The following is a 5,795-nucleotide window of genomic DNA, read 5'->3' as shown; positions in this document are numbered from 1 at the left end:
CATACTCTCAAGCGAACTGGCAGGGATTTCTGCCTGCAAATGTGCAGAAACATACATGTGTACACAGTAACATCGCTGAGAGGAAACTTGTCCATATGCAGAAGTACAAGCTTTCTTTTCCAGGAACATGAATTTTGATAAGCACTCAAATTTCTACGCACACATGTGCACAAACATACACGTGTACACAGTAACATCCCCGAGAGGAAACTTGTCCATATGCAGAAGTACAAGTTTTCTTCTCCAGGAACATGAATTTTGGCAAGCACTCAAATGTCCGCACGCACATGTGCACAAATGTATGGGTGAACACAGTAACATCACTGAGAGGAAACCTGTCCATATGCAGAAGTACAGTTTTCTTTTCCAGGAACATGAATTTTGGTAAGCACTCAAATTTCTGCGCACACATGTGCACAAACCTATGTGTGTACACAGTAACATCGCTGAGAGGAAACCTGTCCATATGCCGAAGTACAAGCTTTCTTTTTCAGGAACGTGAATTTTGGTAAGCACCCACATTTCTTTGTCCTTGTTTTCTCACTTGCTCATCGATCATGTCATGTTACACTTCTACCTCTGTGCCTTATCCTCAAAGGTTCCAAAACCTTGGCATTTGCTATTGACAGGGACTGGCCTGCAGAGCAGCGGGCAGGGTTGGAAGTTCTTGGCATGAACAGCTGTATAACATGTGCCTGCCTTCTGCATTCTCCCATCACCTTGGACAGCTTCACAGTACCAGTCACGTTGGCCTGATCCATTGCCTGTGCATTCCTTCAGGGGACCAGAAAACAAGGACCTCTGAGCTCAGCTGACTTGAAGAACTGCTTTCTCGGTGTGCCCCTATCTAGGTCATTCCTTGTCAATGTTGTGCCCCTCTTGCTAGCCTACCACCCGTTACAGCCCCCAGCATTCTGAATGAGGCCCCCTGTTCTTCCTATCTGTGTAGCGTTCTGTGTGCACCATCTGCCTGTGCCCCCACGTGCTATCTCCACGTAGCAGGAAAAGGCCAGAAATGCCTGAGCCTCCAAAAGCCCCCAGAGACTGTGACAGGCCTGGGTCTGATGCAAGGTTGTGAAGAAGGTGCACATGATACAGGGTCTCTTCCGATACCAAGAATGGAACTGGAGGCCATAAAAGTAAGGTGGCATCCCTACACATCTTCCTTTGTGTTTAACACTACCCATGCACATGGAGTCCCCCAACGGATGATGCCCTGGGAAACCTGCAGTTTCTGGGCCCAGAGCTAATGCCTCCGTTGGACAGAAAGCAGTGTTACTATCTGAAATGGACCAAGAGGGCTTGAACCACCCATGCCTCAGTGATTTGCTAAATGCCAAGGCTCTCTTTCAGTTGCTCTCATTAGGCCCAGGTCGGACTCCCTACAGTCATGCATCCCTGCTTCCCTACACAGCACCTGTTGCCAAGGCAGCCAGTGCCCGGTTGGGCCCAGGGACATCCAAGACGGTCACCTGGAAGGCAGCATCCCTCTGAGTGTCACCTGGGTGCAGATCCCCTACAACACAATCAGAGACTCTGCTTGAGCAAGACTACCAGAATCCTCCTTCAGGTGCAGACGTGCACCTTTGCCCTTCAGGCCCCCAAAGCCAGGGGCAAGACCCCAAAGAAAAGAAGGAATTCATGTCAGAACTTTCAGCATGGACCATGGGCTATCTTTGGCAGGACCGCTACTGCCTAGAGTCTGGACCCTGAAAACCAGCAGGCCCTGAACTGTGCCAGGGGCTTCTCTGTCTCCCTCTCCTGGGGTCCCTTGGGACATGCAGTTTACCCACCGCCCTTGTCTTTTCTCTGTTCCCTCCCTCACAGGCATATCCCGGCATAGGGTCACACAGGTAAGCCCACTTGTGCTTTCCTCGCCTTTGGGCACTGCCAAGGAGGCAGGCTGGAAGTGCCTGGAGGCATGCCACGCTCACAGCATGTCTCTCCTAGGATGCCTGTGGTTTTGCAGATACAGCATACTTTAGCACATCTCATGTTTTGTGTCATACCGTGCCAGTGTGTGCCACCCTCAGGGAGGGCGTGTGCTGGCTGCTGGGCTGATCTGGGGCAGCACTGGCCCAGGACCTTCCCAGTTCTCCTTGTCACATGTGTGTGGAACAAGTCTCCAGTGCAGCAGGCAATCTGTGACTCTTTCTCCTTCAGCTCTCTGCCCATCTCGGCAGGACCTTAGCCTCACCATCCCGGGTCTTGCCATAGGCACGTCCATCATTTCCAGAGGCCAGCCCGTGGCCCCACACACTGAGGGCTCCACAGGCAGTGGTTTCAAAGCCCCACCCCACGTGATTTGCTCTGTGTGAATCCTTAGACCGTGAAACCCTTTTCCTGATCCAAACACACACAACAACACGGTAGAACTGATGAGCATGTTTTGTATCTGGTCTAATTGCAGATATCTGGAGCCACAGTCTGGAGTTATCACTGGCCATCCTTTCCTCGTTCCCATCCTGGGCAGGGTCAATGCAGAGATACGGCGACTGACCACCTTCAGCCTGGTCGCCTCATGATTCCTCTTCTGGTTGCTCAGCACCTCCTCTCCTGCCGCCTTCATCTCTGCCTCTGCCCTGGGCTGGACACACACACACACACACACACACACACACAGGCAGCACAAATAAGCACGTGTGTATACACACACACGCTCAGCACGGGGACACAAATGCAAATAACGAACATAGGTGTTTCAGGAGGTGAAGGCGACCGAGGCCAGCAATGGCGGAGATGGCGACAGTAGGCACCATGTCCTGCCCTTGGGGCTCCCTGTTCACCTTCTCCACGAATTCTTCCGTATTTTCCCAAGGTAGCCTGAAGCCGCTTCCAGCGCAGCATGTGTGGTGGTGCTGAGCCACCAAGTGGTGGATGTGGAATTTCACAGAAGATCCCAAAGTCAGCACACAGGTGCACTGGGACCCCGGAGAGGACGCCCTTGCAATTTTAGGCCTTCCCAGGGTAAGGGGCGGGAGTGTAAGGCACAGGCAATCTCAAACTCAGTGAGCAACAGGAGGCCAGGAGATGGAAGGACCCATGGAAGGATGATTCTGACAAAGGAACTTAATTCACCCTGCCTCTAATAGTATCACCTAGCACTCTCAACTCTGCAACCACAACTGATTGGAGGGGACTTGCTTCACTCACAGACACACTGAATCCCCAAGCCCCCAGTCTCAGCAGGCCACTTGCTACATGCGTGGCCCAAATTCAGACTCCGCAGCCAGCGTGCATGAGACTGAGCAAGCCCATTTGGGAAAGGACAGTGTCCCGGCTAGCACAAGGCTGTCCCTTCATGGCCCACCTCCAGACCCCTTCACCACACGTGTTTCTGTCATGGAAAAATCTTCTCTCCTGGGGTAGTCCTTCAGGAGATCATCCCACTGATCTTCGCTGATAATCTGCTGGCAACACTTTGCTGCTGAGCAAGCTTATCCCTGGGCTGACCAGGATCTGAACCCTCACACGAGCAGCCAAGAACTCCAACAACAATCATCAACTGTATGCAGGACCAAAACAATACCACCTCAGCAATCCTGTTTGATTCTGGGCAGTTGTGGCCTGACAACCAGTTGAGAAAGTTAAGGCTCCTGGTGTCCAGCCTGCAGCTGGTGCTCCCTGTTCAAAGTCCCAGAACCAACGGACTGGAGTGGAACGATGTCCCCTATACCCTGCAGGAAGAGAGGGGAGATGGGTGTGGATCCCAGAGGTGGATCATCCACACCCCTGCACACCCACAATCATCATTCCTGGACTCACGTGTTACCAGTGATGTCAAGGTAATTCTCCTTTATGATCACTCTTTTCAAGAAATAGGGGTGGTCTCGAAAGGAAAAGATCAGCTTGCTGCATGACCGTGGACGGCTCGCACCTGTACCTGCTAGGACAGGGAGGAGGGAAAAGGTGCAAGCTTCTAGGGTCCTCAGCTTGCCTCCCAGGCAGGCATTAACAGCTTCCACGAAGCCTCTCCAAACTCTCACAGTGTAGGACATGGATAACATGATCCTCCCACACCCCACCAAGTCCCATGCCCACCTGTCCTCAGTCTCCCTCACTGACATTCAAGTCGATCATGTAGCTGAGAAAGTCTTTATCTTGGTCGCTGATCATGACAGGAACTTGAGGGTGGTTCATAATCTGCTTGAGGTCAAGGAGCCATTTATGCCACATGCTGGGCCCAGAAGAGCCAGGCACATCAGCCCTAGTCTGGGGTGGAAGAAGGACACGGGAAGAGGCATCTTCAAGGATGCTGGGCACTTCTGCTTACCCAGCCACTACTGATGAGCTCAGGCCCTGCCATACCATCAGACAACCTCATGGCTCTGTGTTCCTGGTGGTGTTCTGTATCTGAGGTGGTCTGCATTCCCCAGGCAGGGGCTGTTTCTGATAGCTATCATTTCCCAGACCTGTGTATGCTGGGTAGTGGCATGTCACTGCCTACATGGTAGGACTAACAATCGTTGTGACAAACCATGTCTGAAAGCAAAGGGGTTGGGGTTGGCTAGTGTATGTCTACATATGTTCTGTGGGTTTGTGTGTGTGTGTGTGTGTGTGTGTGCGTGTGTGTGTGTGACTCCCATATCTCAGTTATTTAAGGAATCATTCACCTTGACAACAATAACTGTCAGCTAAGGCGGCTCTGGTGTACTGTCTCTGGTCATTTCTGACTTAGAGGCTGTTCCTCCTCAGATGCAGGCCTGAAGTAGACACACAGGGTCATGGCTGCGACACTTACAGGTGTGGCCCTGCCCGGACTCTACTCAGCTGTGCCTTTGGAGCCTGCCAATTGCCCAGTACCACACTTCCTTCAGGGTCCACCATCCTGCCCCCTCGCCTCCACCCCTCCTCCTGCTCCTGCCTCTGCACCTCCCCCTCCTCCTGAGCAGCGGACCACAAGGAGTAGCAGGAAGGATACCACGTTGGCCCAGAAGCCAGGGATGCCCTGGATGATGGCACTCTTCTGAGCCAAGTCCCGCTTCCTCCTCTCATGGCTCTTGCACATGAACCAAACGTAGGCCCTGTAGGTTTTCTCAGGCTCAGAGCTCAGTTCCACTTGCAGGGTCGCCAGTGCCTGGATCACATCTAGTGCCGGGAGCTCACTCGGGCCTCCAGGCCTTTCCTGGCACTGCTCCTCCACCGTCTTCTCCTCCAGCTCCAGGGAGGACCCCTGTCGCTGTTACTCATGCGGCACAACCTCCACATCCTCAGTGATGTCCTCTGGAAGCAGCTGGAAACCCCGTCTGATCCCTGCCACGACTCCGTCCACCTGGGCCTCGCCGTCCTCTCCTGCCTCCACTCTGAAGAGGGTGGCATCTTTGCCTGGTGTGGCCACTGGTGGCTGCAACGTCCCAGCCATGCGCAGCATCACCAGGACAGGCCACGGGGCCCCATCCCCCTGAGCACCTAAGGAGCTCACAGCTAAGGAGGTCTGGGGTCCCAGGACGCTCCCGCATTCCTCTCACGCTCCTCTTGGCTCTGGCCATGACCCCAGCCTGGGTCAGACGCTAAGGGACAGGACATAATAGCACCACAGCAAGTGGTGAGCAATGGCGGCCCAGGGTGCAGTAATCCTGTGGGGCCCACTAGCGTTTTTGCTGTGGGGAGTGTGGGGCATGGTTCAGAGGCTATGGCTCGCGTGTGTGTGTGGGGGCCGGGGGGGTGGGTGGCCTGAACTATAGAAACGGACGGTGGCAGCCCAGGACAGGGTGAACGGGCCCTGGGACATCAGCCATACAGGCGGGGCCCTAGGCTGTGAGCCACGCACAGGCAGCTGACCCAAATCGAGATCA

General features: G+C 53.9%; 1 pseudogene; it reads right to left on the bottom strand.

Moving 5' to 3' along the window:
• Nucleotides 1–3,299: 3,299 nt before the first annotated feature.
• LOC128070990 (testis-specific Y-encoded protein 1-like) lies at nucleotides 3,300–5,526 on the bottom strand (annotated as a pseudogene).
• Between the last annotated feature and the right edge of the window lie 269 nt (nucleotides 5,527–5,795).

The sequence above is a fragment of the Budorcas taxicolor genome, chromosome Y, assembly GCF_023091745.1.
Source record: "Budorcas taxicolor isolate Tak-1 chromosome Y, Takin1.1, whole genome shotgun sequence".
NCBI classification, from domain to species: domain Eukaryota; kingdom Metazoa; phylum Chordata; class Mammalia; order Artiodactyla; family Bovidae; genus Budorcas; species Budorcas taxicolor.
Note: the sequence above shows the minus strand (reverse complement) of the source record. Positions and strands in the feature narration are given on the sequence as shown.